At 35.0% G+C, this 14,141-nt stretch overlaps 1 pseudogene; it reads right to left on the bottom strand.

Annotated features, from left to right (window-relative positions):
• Positions 1–8,138: 8,138 nt before the first annotated feature.
• On the bottom strand, positions 8,139–9,322 carry LOC103276987 (annotated as a pseudogene).
• Between the last annotated feature and the right edge of the window lie 4,819 nt (positions 9,323–14,141).

Genomic DNA, 14,141 nt, shown 5'->3' on the forward strand with positions numbered 1-14,141 from the left:
AAAAAAAAAAGGTAGAAGCAACCCAAGTGTCCAGTGTCAACTGACAGATAAATGGATAAATAAGTTGTGTTATAAATGCACAATTGAATATTATTCAACCTTAAAAAGAAAGAATATCCTGTCACATTCTATAACATGAATGAAACTTGTAAGCATTAGGCTAAGTGAAATAAACCAGTCACAAAATGACAAATACTGTATGATTCCGCCTATTTTATGTAATCAGATTCATAGAAACACAAAGTAGAATGGTGGTTACCAGAGACGAGGAAGGAGAGGAAAGACTTAATTTTTTATTTGATGAGTATACAGTTTGTTTCACAAAATGAAAACTTTCTGGAGGTCTATGCACAACAATGTAAATATACTTAACACTACTGAAGTGTATATTTAAAAATGGTTAAAATAGTATATTTTGTTAGGTGGTCTTTATTAAAAATTTAAAAAAGAAAACCTTAATTAACGTATAAACCCAGTTCAGAATTATCAGCAGGCATCTCTAATGGCCTCTATGGGGAAACCATGCCAAGCATACTCTGTGGGTCACAAGCCTTACAGAGCAGTGTTAAGGACTTGAGCTTTGAAACCAGTCACAATAGTGCCCTTTTGAGTCCTAGCTCTGTGACTCACTAACTGTGAATTTGGGGGAAAGCTATGAAATCTCTCTCTGACTTTTGTTTATTCACCTATGGACTAGGGCCATCATGGGTATTCAATGAGATAACAAATGGAAACTTTACAAGAGTACTTTTCACATAGTAAATAGGTACTTCATAAATGCAGCCAGTGATATTTCTTCATCTTCATTAATACTACTCTTCCCATCACTCTTGCATCCTATATGAAAATTGGAAAGGATTCCTCCCCTTTCCACCCTGGTGTGCTCTTTCTGTTGATTTACTTAGCCGGCCTCTGGGCTAGGTGATAGGAGTATGATACAAGAGATGCTCATTGTAAAGGAGTTTTATCTCTACTAGAGAAGGTAAGTGTGCACTCAAATAACACACAAAAGTAAATTAGAAGTGGGGGTGGGTGGGAGAAGCATTGAGAGAATCATCCATACTAAAAATAAGCTGAATAAAGAGGCCAAAAGACAGAACACATCAATTTTGTTTTTTCTTCACAACACTCTTGTTTCTATAAAAATAGTTTCTCAAGCTAAAATCTACATTGAGAAGAGACATGGAAGTTGGACTAGTTTTTGGAGTTGCTCTCTTCTCTCAAAAGAGGGAAGAAGAAAACAAAATCAAGTTATCATATGCACAGTGCTAACTGCTATTATATATGATATATCAATTCTCCTCATAGCATTTCTGTAAAATATAGTTAGTGTTCTTATTTTTCAGATGATAGAAATGAAGCTCAGAGATGTTCAATAAACTGCACTTTATCTCACAGCTGGCAAGTGTAAGAATTCAGGTCTATATGACCTGGAATCCTATTAGTTTCATTCTCCCACTCTAGAAGACACTGTAACTGCTTTCCAAATAGAAATATCTAACTTCTCTCAAATTCTTTAGAAAGAAACCAAATCCAATAATAACTTTTACTGAAGACACTTTTTTCCATATTAGAAAGCTGGGACACTCAGTAACCCCCTCAAATCTTAAATTTTTAGGCAAATTAAGTTCTTGTAGCTAAACATATCACACAAAAAAATCTGCTTTAAAAATTGCAGTAAGTTAAACTTTCTTTCAAGACAGTTTCTGACTACCATGTTGAAAAAGTGGAAACTGCAAATTGGTATCCATATAATGCTGTGTTAACATTCACTTCTCATTCTCTCTCGTGCTTCAATTGCGGAAAAGATTAATATATCATTCAGTTAACACAGAGAGTAATTCATTTCAAAAGTGGCATGTTTCCTTTACCGCACCAAATCTTGCAGCTATATGTGAGTACTGTTCTGTCAACTGGAATAACGCTTTTAATTAACTTGTCTGTGAAATATCAAATGTATCATCTGTACAACCTGCAGCCCTACTGCTCAGGCCCTCATCATCTGGCCTACCAACTTCCACATCAGCAGGAATTTTTAAAAAATTCATCCTTGACCTTAATAAGACACAAACCAGTCACCACAATCTGCAACATTAGCAATTCTGCAACTCTAACCACTGAGCATACAGAGGGCAGGAATAATTCCTGCCAATACTTTCACCAACACTGAAATGCTCTTCCCTTCAACAGACAATATTCTCCAGATTCCAGTAATTCAGATTCCCCTCTCCACCCCCGCTGGCCCCCAAAAATGAATGGGATCCAAAAAGCTGCTCATGGGGCCTTCATTGGGTAAAGCTTACATGCTACCAAGCCAACACTGGCTAGCAACTAGGTTTTACTACCCTTCCATGTTGCCTCAGTCCTTTAAGAGAAGTTTATCCATTATTCTTGCAAGAACCAACAAAAGCAAGACAAAACTAGTCACTTTTCCCATAGTAATAAATCTAGGCCCTCTCCTTCCATGTATTCATTACTGAGTTGCTCTCAATCTGTTCCTTTGCACACTCAACTACCACTGGACTTTAGATTTACCTCTGTCTCCCAGAAATTGAACACTGTGTGACCATCTGATCTTTTCTGGTGGAGCCTCAAGTTTATCTAAGTACTGTGTAAATTTGGCTCATCTGACTCATTTAACCAAAATATATTGGATACAACTTATGTGTGCCAGGCATTATTCTAGGTTCAAAGGATAGCAAAGATAAGAGCAGAATTTTTTTTAATCTCATGGAGTCTACATACTGAGGGATGAACAGATAATAAACCAAATGAATGACTAAATTAAACAATAAATACTAAGGAGATAAAAACTAAAGCAAGAAAGTAGATGGAGGAGATTAACCCGACTACTAACAGGGTACTCAAGGAAGGTCACACTTTGGAAGTGATTTTGAACAAAGACTTGAAAGAAGTGAAGAAGAAGTCTGTTAGTGTCTTGAACTGCCTCGGGTAGGGATAACCTGTAGATCAAAGACTCATGGAGAGTATGACCTTTAGAGTTAAGTGACTCTGTCACTTGCTAGTTAGAAAGGATGAACATATTATTTACATTCTATGAGCCACAATACTCTCAACTGTAGAGGCAACAGTACCTTTCTCAAATAACTTGTAGACAAAGTTCTGTGAGATAATAAACATAAAATACCTTTTATAACATCTTGATTAGTGTGATTTACATAGATTATTTACATAAGTAGACAACAAAATGAACACATAAACAATAGAATATGATAAATTAGGACAGGATCAGATATAATAGAATAAGTGAGGACAGATAAGACAGAACAGGATAGCTACAGATGGGCAGAAAGTAGCTAGAGAGACAACAGATGTGGAGCCCACATATTCCAACCTTATTACTTGTCCAACCCTCAGTTGGCCACCTACCTACTGCATCCATAAGCAAGGTGTATTCCTGGCATTCCTGTCTTAGACCTACTTCTAGTACTAAAATTCAGTGTGACCTTGGCCAGGTCATTTAATGTACTTGGGCTTTATTTTTCCTCTCTAAATTGAGCAACATATACTATTATATACATAATTATTATGCCTTTTCACGTCTATTTCTGTATGTACTAATAAGGCCCAAAATTTATGTTATGTGTTTTACTACATCCAAAAAAAGCGGCTATGATTATTTATTCAAAAAAATGAAGGGTATTTATTTTCTTAAAAATTGTGATTAATATGTATTGATCACCAACTGTACACACAATCTTCATGTAGGAAAATAGAACCAAAACATAGAAGCACAACAGTGAGAGCAAAAATTAAAAATTTTTAAAAACAGAAAAGCATGGTCCAAGGCCTAAAGACATAGGTATCTAAAATATACAGGCATCTTGACCTCTTGCATTTGTAAAATTCAGCATTTCACTATATCTTCCATATCAATCTTTCACAGTCCTATTAATATAATGTTATCCTAATTTTAAGTTTTTAAAGTTCATTTCAGACATTAAAAATAATTTCATTTAATTCTAACATAGTCTAATGATTACAAATCCTTATCAAATAAATACTAGAATAAAAAGTATATAAACCTATTTCCCTGACCTCCATGAGATTACACACTGTAATTTATAAACTAATGAGCATTCGTTCATCTGTGAGCAATTATTGAGAGCCTAATATGCTGCATACTATATCTACATGCAGGAAATATAAATAAGTCAAGGTCTTTGGTTTGGAAAACCACAGTTTAGTAGAAAACACAAAAAATAGCTAGAATACTGAACAATAACCATAATAGTCAATAGGAATAGTTGACATAGCTATACTATAATAGGAAAGTAGATCAATTACCATAGGGTGGTCAGAGATTTCACTGAATAAATACTTTAACTGAGTTTTAAGGATGAGTTTGTCCAGAGGACAATTTTTCAGTAAATGTATATTACATAATCAGCAAAAGAGATAGAGTAATTATCCCTAGATGATGAGATTATAGAAAATTATTTCCCTTTACTCTTTTTTGTATTGAGTCCAAATCATGTTTTCTGTCTAGAATCAGAAAGTGACATAATATTAACATTGCAAAATGAACTATATGCTGTTTATGGTTAAGGTTTTCAAGTTTTATAAAGCTAGAGCTCATTTTTAATTCATAAAAATGGATAGTCTAATTATTTAAAAGGCAAACATGCAATTTTTAGTCTCCCAGGAGAAAGTCAATATAATCAACATTGACTACTTAGTAAGCTGTCCAGACAATGTTTCAGTAAGCAAGACTACTAGAAGAATGACCATATTTCATGCATAGGTCTAAGTTACTTCTTCCTCTACATCTCTTCTCCTGCATCTTACAAAGTCCATGCCCTTTACATCTCTTGTAGACACTGAATACATTAGACTGATTGGTGCTTTTTCTTTTACTAGCCCTTTCTTAACTGTTTGCCATAAATCTGCACATAATTCAACACTTATTTTTGGTCATTTCTTTTGCAATGCCTTTTGAGATATAAAGAGATATAAGAGATGTATTCATTAGTTTTCTTTCTAGTAAGAATATCAAAAGATCTTAAGAAAGGGCACTTCTAGTTTTAAGTACTCCTATCTCAGACACTCCTTGCCTTGGTGATCCCTTTAGATATGAATCTTGGGCAGTCAGCCCTTCTATGATCCCTCCTGAATATATTGTGCTATTCACCTTCTGGTCTTTCTCACTTTCAATTGTGAGTAAGCCGCACTCAATAACCCTCTGGCTTGGCCTCATGGATTACTTAGATACTTGAATTCCCCGTGGGAACAGAGGCACTGGGTTGCTTTAACCCAAGAATATAAATTCTGTACAGTGATATTGATTCTGTTGTGTGGCCTAAAGATTTGTCTGGGTAGGAGTTATTTTAATGCATGCCTTGTTATATAGGTCCTCAACAAAAATAGAACAACTATAGTTATTCTTCGATAAATACAATTTTTGAAGCAAAATGTCTTTAAGACATTCAACAAATTTTATTGAATTTTTACTATATGCCAAGTATTATGCTTCATAGAGTAGTGCAGGAGATACAGTACCTACTTCCAAATAAAAAGGTGATAAACTCCTGGAAAGAGAACTGCCTCTGACTTGAAAAATAAATACTTATTGTATTCTAGAGAAATTCTTCAAAAAGTTTAATTTATAAATGCCATCCTGACAATATCAGAACTGGCTGAACACTACTCCACTCTACTCCCAAGGTTCTCTTTGCATTTCTCCCTAAGAACTAATTTCTTATAATTTTAAAATTGTCTATTTATATTTCTATCTTTTCTACTATGAGTTTCTTAATGACATAAGTCATAACTTTTTTTAGTTTAGCATAAATTAATCTTCTATCAACGTGTCATAAAAGCAAATATGTAATTACTATAAACTAAGAAAATAATTCATATTAGTAGAATCATGTCCCAGGTTCTACAAAATTTTCATAAACTTCTATGTATACTAATTAAATTGGTAGCTCCAATAGGCTGTGAAGAAAGTTTAAAACACATGCAAACACACACACAAATTTTGACAAATGTGACCTAAATTGTCAGTCCTGAATAGAAAGAAAATCTTGCTGGTCTATTTTCTTTGGGTTTCCTCTCCCACAAAATTCCACATGAATATGCACAGGGAATGAAAATTGTTTAACAAAATAAATTAGCTCTGAGTAACATGAATTAAGCTCTTCAATTGTGTTCTTTTCTTAAGAACATGGAGAAAGCTTTCAAGAGATGCTCTGGATAGACAAATTCCATAAAAGAAGAAATAGAGCAGATGACTGCTTTAGGATTGTCAGTACAGTCTAAAAACATGCCAGTTAAAGGACATTGAGATTTAAGCTTTAGTCATACATAAAAATAAAAGTCAACTGTCCATCAGAATTATTTTTAATTTTAACTGCAGAGAGTACACGCACAGATTTGGTGTATAGGTATACTTCATGATGGTGAGGTTTGTGTTTCTATTGGCCTTACCACCTGAAAGTGAGCATGGTATCCAACAGGTAGTTTTTCAACCCTTGCCTTCCACCCCTTGCCCCTTTAGGGAGTCCATTACAATTTTTAAAAGGATTTTATTTTTTCAATTTGCAAACAATAAAAGCATATGGCTGACCAAGAGACCATGTGACACTTCAAGTCTCTCTAATGTAATCAGAAACAATCTTTTAAAAATGATTTTGTAAGCCGGGCTCAGTGGCTCAGCCTGTTATCCCATGCCTTTGGGAGGCTGAGGTGAGTGGATTGCCTGAGCCCATGGGTTTGAGACCCGCCTGGGCAGGCGAGACCTCATCTCTACAGTAAATCAAAAAAATTAGCCGGGCGTGGTAGCATGCGCTTGTAGTTCCAGCTACATGGAAGGCTGAGGCGGAAGGATCACCAGACCCCAGCCGGTTGAGGCTGCAGTGGCCGGGAGCGGCCGCCACACTCCAGTCTGGGCTACAGTGAGACTCCAACTCAAAAAACAAAAGAAATGATTTTGTTAAACTCACTTATGTCCTACTAGTGCTTCTTCTCAAAGTTATTGTCTGCTCAGAGAACTCAGGGAATTTTACCTGTCTATTCATTTACATTCAGTAACATCAGTATCATTTCTGGAGACTACTAAGTAAAGTGGCTATTGTGAATGAAGTTAATTTAAGTCCTGTGGCCGAACAGTAGGATAAATTATATTTCTCATGAGACTTATTTTGCAGCAGCATTTTATATTTTTAATATCCATTCAGACTATAAAGAAGAGAAAGCCTATGACTGAGGCTTCTTTATGACAAACACAGGATGGCCAAAAAAGAAATAAGGCTTACTTATTTTTAAAAAAAAAAAATACTCAAGTGACTAATATACTACTTAGGTAAATCATCCTTGGGACTCAATTTCATAACTCACATATCTGCCCAACAGTGTTGAGTGTTATGAATTTAAGATGAAGTTGGGGAATATTTGGATGGATCAATCTAAAGATAATTTGTAAGCTTAATAAGAGCTATTTAAATGAAATGATAAAGGCAGAACCAAACTGGAGTGAGTTGAGGAGAGAATAAAAGATAAGGAAATGAAAAATGTAAATATGAGAGGAGAAGAAGAAGAGGAGGAGGAGGAGGAGAAAGGAGAAGGGGTAGAAAGAAAGGAGAGGAGAACAAGTAGTTTCCTAGTGAAATGGAGGAGAGAGATAAGACAAAGCTGAAGGAAACTAAGAGATCAATGATAAATTTTTAAAAGTTATTTGTGAATAATTAAAATGAAACATAACATAATGATTAGGAACCAAAATGTCAGGTATCAAATCCTTGGTCCACCATTTACCCGCTGTGTGACCTTACACAAAACAGTTTATATTTGTGCACCCACTTTCTTTATCTGTAGAATGAGAATGACAATACTTACTTCAAAGAGTATTGTGACTATGTGATGAGTTGATACTTACAAATTATCTAAGTCAGCACTTAGCACACAATAAAAACCATTTAAGTGTTGGTTATTGTTTCTTTTTTTTTTTTTTACCTTAAAAAAAATCAATAGCTTTATTTTTCCTGAATATACAATTTTAAAAAATTGATCTGAGAAGAGGTATTGTAAATAGACCAGAGGACTATACACAAAATCGAGAGTTCCAAACCAGAAGAAAAAGTCCACAAAGGAAGCACTCATCCCAAAACCCCAGCAGCCTAAGATCTTCCCATGAGAGGGGAGGCCAAGTCTTTGATGGCTTTGGAATTCAGCTGGAGGATAGTGCTGATCTTCAGGAGTTTGCTGTTTGCATACTTATTTTTGAGGGCAATCAACTTGGTTACCTTTTCTTGACTTTCGCCACGCTTTTGGCCATGTGCTGCATCACATCCAATACTTCATCCTTTGTGTATCCTGTGTAATACTGCTGCTTTAAGTTCCATTTTCCTTGGCCTAAAACCGTCTGAGACAAGCAGGAAGCAGCTGCAGCTACCTTAGAAGGGTGATAAAATGACCATGTCATAGTCAATGAGGATCAGCTCCATCAAATATTTGGCCACAGTGTGCTTTTCAACATCAACCTCCCTGGCTTTTGATGTCTACTTTAGGAAATACAGTTGCAAGAGTTGATCCAACTCAAATTTCAGTTCTTTCAAAATTGAAATTTCCATTTCTTAAGTTTGGGAACTGGTATAAGCATTCTCTGTGATGTCAACGAAGTCTCCAATATTTGGAGAAAACATCTCTTCCTACTTGGAAGTCAAGAGCAGAGCAGTAATCACCAGTTGAAGATTCTTATGGGAAAATGGCTGAGCCTGTAAAAACTGATCCAGCATGGCAACGCACATATACAGAGTCTCTAGCAGAAGCCTGAACTTGCAGTGAATTTGCACCAGCCAATCCACCAGAATGGCATGAATACATCCATCTATATCTCTTCCATCTAAGAAACATGGGTTAATGAGTTGCAAAACTTCCAGCTGCCTGAGGTACCAGTAGATAGCCTTCTAGTCACTGTAGATTTGAGGGTTCTCCAACTCTTCGTTATCAACATCCTTGATCTCGCAGAGCAAGGCATCAGAGAAAGCTTGGCAGAGGTTCTCACCCTCCATGGAGACATTCTTAGGTGTGGGAGAGGGGCCTTTGAAGCCAACATTCCCAGCAGCACTGCTTTCATAGAAGCAGTAGGCCGCAGTTGTTTATTGACATATGCTCTTTTGGTGGGTTCAACTGGTGCTTTGGTGTTTGAGCTTTCTTAGGCATGTGTGCTGCTCGGGTTGTAAGTCCATGTCCAATTTCCTCTAAAACAACTGCCTAAAAGTCACATGACTCAGCTTCAGAATTAACTCGTGTCAATATTCTCCAAATCACCAGACACCGTCGGGCGTTGGAGCAGCGCCATGAGGGTCAAGGAAGGTAAGAGCACCAGCCCGGCCCAGGAAGGGACGTTTACTAAAGAAGGAGTGCACTAGCATCCATGGCACGGTTGGAGCTGCACTCCAGACCCGCACCACTGAGGATCTTCAGCGATGTCGTCTTGTTCCAATTGGATGTAAATAATCTAAGTCAGTGCCTAGTCCACAATAAAAGCCATGTGAGTGTTGGTTATTGTTATTTCTAATGGGAAAGAACAAGTTCATAGGATAAGGTCGAATTTAAGGGAAATAAAAAATAACTTAAAAGTTTTTTGAGAGAAAAAATGGGCAGAACACAAAGCAGAGATGGAATGATTAGTTTAAACTAGGAGTACTGCTAGTTTCTCCATTGTAAAAGAACAAAAAGGGATAGGGTACTTGCAGATATACAAAGATCTGTACTTGGTGTTAGCAAGTAAGACAGCTCCACTCTGGTAACTTGAATTTTTTCTGTTATAAATGAGAGATAAGGTCATCTGCTGAAAGTGTGGAGAGAAAAGAAATATACTGAGATAATCAAAGCATGAGAGAAGTGTTTAAAACAGTTGTTATGGAGAGTAAAAAAGTGAGTTAACCAAAAATATATAATATTATTACCCTGGGATACCAGGGCTCATTTGATGAGATTGGTAAACCTAAATTTATAAAGAAATAAATATACCTCTAGTGAAAATTTCTCTAGGAGCATTAGCTGCTCAGATATAGTGATGGAGAAAACAAATGATTGAGTATACTGGGTTGAACACAGGGTTGATGTTCTGCCAGAGAGTTGTGATAAAATACAAGGATCAAGGAAATGTAGGTCATTATCAAAAGTGTTATTGAAATAATGACATCATGGAATTGAGAATTAATGAGGGAAATGAACAAAGGAAATGTTTCATGGTTGAGTGAAGGCAGAGGAGTCAATAAATGCAGGGAGGTCTTTCTTAAGTTGAAGAATGATCATAGGATAAGAAGTAGCTGAAATCAGGAGAAGATAACTCTGTGATGAAAAGTGAGAAATTTGAATTAATGACTGATTTAAGCAAGCGACTACAAATGTTAGAAAAGCTCAAATTATCACCTTGCCACCATGGAAGTTGTGAAAGTTGTCAGTATCAAAATGGAGTCACTTGTGTCAAACCCTGACAAAATAGACAAGGGAAGATCACTAAGGGAGGTTTCATATATATACATGTATGTATACATACATATATATATATATATATGACTGACAACAAGAACCATCACCAAAAAAACTGCAAAAAAACACAATCTTGTACAAAGACCACCACAACCTTACACAAAAATGTGCTTCTGCAACGAATCTGCCTAGCAACCCTTGTTATTGATCCTTGTAGCCAAGGATAATTGTTTCAAACCAGTTTATGTAATTCTCTTTTTCCTTTATAAATACTTGTCTTTATTTATTTCCCTGAACACAAACATAGTTTACTGTTGCACTATATTCCACATTGCAATGCTCACCCCTGAATAAACTTAATATCTTTGGAAAATCTCTCCCTCTGTAATTTAAGTTGACAGAGTGAATATCCAAAGTAGAGCAAAATTAGCTCATTGGAGATGAGAAGATGGAAATGAGGTTACCTGCACATAGACTGAAATCATTGAGGATGTTTGGGAGGCTTATGCCAAAAAATGTGATATAGTCCAGCATATATCTGTAGGATAAACAACTATGCTTATAATGAAGTTCACTAAAATTTGAAAGATAAGCTAAACAATTATTTCAACACTGAAAAATGTGAGAATATAACTTTTAATTTTTTAGAATTCTATGTACATATATTTTGTGAAAATTATATAATTTTAAATGTCATCATTAGCCTATTTTAAAGATGAAAATACTGGAGGTTGAACAACTAGCCCAAGTCACAAATATTACATGTGGCTGAATTGATAGTCAAACACAAATTTCCTGACTCTAGATCCTGCAATACCAAACCTAATCTAAATTAGATGACCTCTGTAAACTGAATTGTACATAATTAGCTCACTTAGTCCAACATCAGACCTATCCTGAATGGTTGATAAATATGGCCCCCACATTAGGGGTGATACTTATAAAAAGCATACAGTGCAGGAATATGAAGTCCTTTCTAAATTTGGCATTCCATCATTTGAAGGTCCTAACATGTCTTTTGTGATGAATAAGTTTAATAATCTTGACCATTCTCTATGGGCCTAAAAAAATCTAGGCATGGACATTTCCTTAGCCCTTAATAAGACAATTGATAATGTTTCAATGAAATATCCTCAGAAGCAAAATAAATATCACAGAAACTTGTATGTCACTAAATTTACTGGTTATTCTTTGTCATCACACACTAGAGCTTAATTCTTTGTTGAATTATTTTCAAAACCATAAGTGGAAAGAGAAAAAATTTGATCTTGGTCCATTGAAGAAAATTATTCTACACCCAGAATTAAATTCCTCACTTTACACAAATCCTATTTTGTAGGAGTGAATTAATTATCTATAAAAAGAAGTGAGTGCTTTAGTTCTATTTTTAAACTTAATGTACCCTCACCAGCACTGGAAATTGAAAGGATCAATCTTTCAACGAATGGGAAGTTGTCATTAAGTCATAAAAAATGTTTTTAGAATAACTATCTCAAGGAAACATGAGAGGAAAAAAGATTAATGGAATGTCAAAGCAAATTGGCATTTGCCCCAGGCTTTCTTGGGTCATGTCTTATAGGAAAATAAAAGAAGAATTTGGGTCTTTTTCCATTAATCTCTAAATTCTAGAAGCTTGAAGTTTATGATGGTCCATTTCATTCAAAAGTCTTTATACTCAAAGATATTGGTTGAGTTTTGGCCAACAAGAATACATTTACCTTGATATATATTTAGTGATTCCACTATCCATTATTAGAACATGTTATTAGACTATGTGATTCAGATGGAGCTTCCAACTCTGGGATCCACCATCAGATCATAGGGTTTAGTCTGCTACCCTGTCCCCTTTCATTACCTTAAGGATAGGTATGCACTTGAGTCAAACATGAGCACCAGTCAGAGCTGACCCTGGAGACTCTGCTTAAGTGACCAAAAAAAGGCATTTATTATTTTCCTATTGACTTGGATTTGGAAATATGTAGGTTGGAACAATCTTGAAAACTTGAGGGGATACCCTGTCTGAAAACAGAGCCAATATAAAGAAAGTAGAGTCAACGGATAGAAAATTAAACAAATAGAAAAAATATCACAAGTTATAGTGGCAATTTATGTGCATGCAACCCAGGCATACTCAAAAGCTTCCTCTGGAATTTTATATTGTGCAAACCAATGAATGTTTTTATTGCACAAGCTAATTTAGTTAAGATTCCCTGTCACAAGCAAATAAGTACTACCTGACACAGTGACTCAGCAGCTACAATCTAACTAAATATTCATATTCTGGAGATTCATGCTGGAGGATTCTTGAGGCTATGTTATTCTAGAATTGTGGATTCAAGTTATTGAAGTTATCAAGTTATTGTGACTCTAAATTATACTCAAACTTTAAATGGGGGTATGATGTGATTTTTTGAAGACTAGTTCCCCTGTTTAATTAAATTGAGTAGATGATTTAACCTCAGTGTTATCATCTGTAAAATGTAAATAATAGTAATATTTTATGAAATTATCTAACATAAAGTAGGACAGTGCATGTTCAACTTTTAATAGAATTCCTGGAACATATACATATTTACTAATCGTTAGCTATTATTCTTTTTTGGTCTGTTCTTCTCTCCTTTGTTTGTTAAGTTACGTAATGTTATCTCTGTTTCTACACTGGTACAGGGCTTTTTACAGACGAAGTAGTTAATCAATAATTGTTTGTTAAATAAATGAGTTAGTGAATAGTCTGTACTTACGGTGACCATATTGTGCCAGTGGACCCCAAACAGTCCCTATTACTTCTTATAGACTCATTCTTTAATTCACAAAATATCCTTGACTGGATCATAAATTATAATTATAAATTATATAATAATCCTATGGATACAATTTGTATTCCTTATTCTTAAACTAATTTCTCCATTTTTAATTTAAGCAGCGTTTTTCTTTTCTTTTTTTAATCCTCAGTTTTATTTCTATTTTATTTTAAAGATGTGGGGTACAACCAGGATTACGTATACATGTCAAAAAGTAAGATTAGATGAAAATGTTATTAACCGAATTTATAACAATGAAGTCAGTAACAGAGGAAATAGTTGAAAAATTTGAAAGTCTTTAAGAAATAAAACTTAAAAGTAGAGATGGCAATTGACAGACTTTTCTAAAAGTAAAAATTTTTTTTAATAAGAAGAATTATTAGTGTACAAAAGTAAAAGCTGTGGTTTGCATCTTTTAATTTTCTTTTTTTTTAATTTACTTTATTTTAAAGATGTGGAGTACAATTCAGGATTAGGTACACAAATGGTCACCATACAGATAAAGTTTGGGCCTCCCTTTGGTCCCACTTTGCCTAGTTTGAGGTCAGATACCCTTATTAATGTTATGTGCCCTCCCCCCCAACCAGGGCAGTTTCTGGCTACTGCTAATACCTTTCTTACAGTATTGTGCTAAATGTTCAGGGTCTGCATATGAATGAAAACATGTGGAACTCAGTTTGTTTCTGTGATAAATTACTAAGTATTATAAACTCTAAATCCATCCAAGTTGCTGCAAAGTCCATAATTTTGTTTTTCTTTATGGCTAAGTCATATTCCATCATTTATATGTACCACATTTTTTAAATCCAGTCCAGTTTCAATGGGCAATATGGTTTGGTTACAGTGAATAATGCTGCAACAAACATTCATGTGCAGATA

Source organism: Carlito syrichta, unplaced genomic scaffold (assembly GCF_000164805.1).
Source record: "Carlito syrichta isolate Samal-C Ts95f unplaced genomic scaffold, Tarsius_syrichta-2.0.1 Scaffold316438, whole genome shotgun sequence".
In the NCBI taxonomy this organism is placed as follows: Eukaryota; Metazoa; Chordata; class Mammalia; order Primates; family Tarsiidae; genus Carlito; species Carlito syrichta.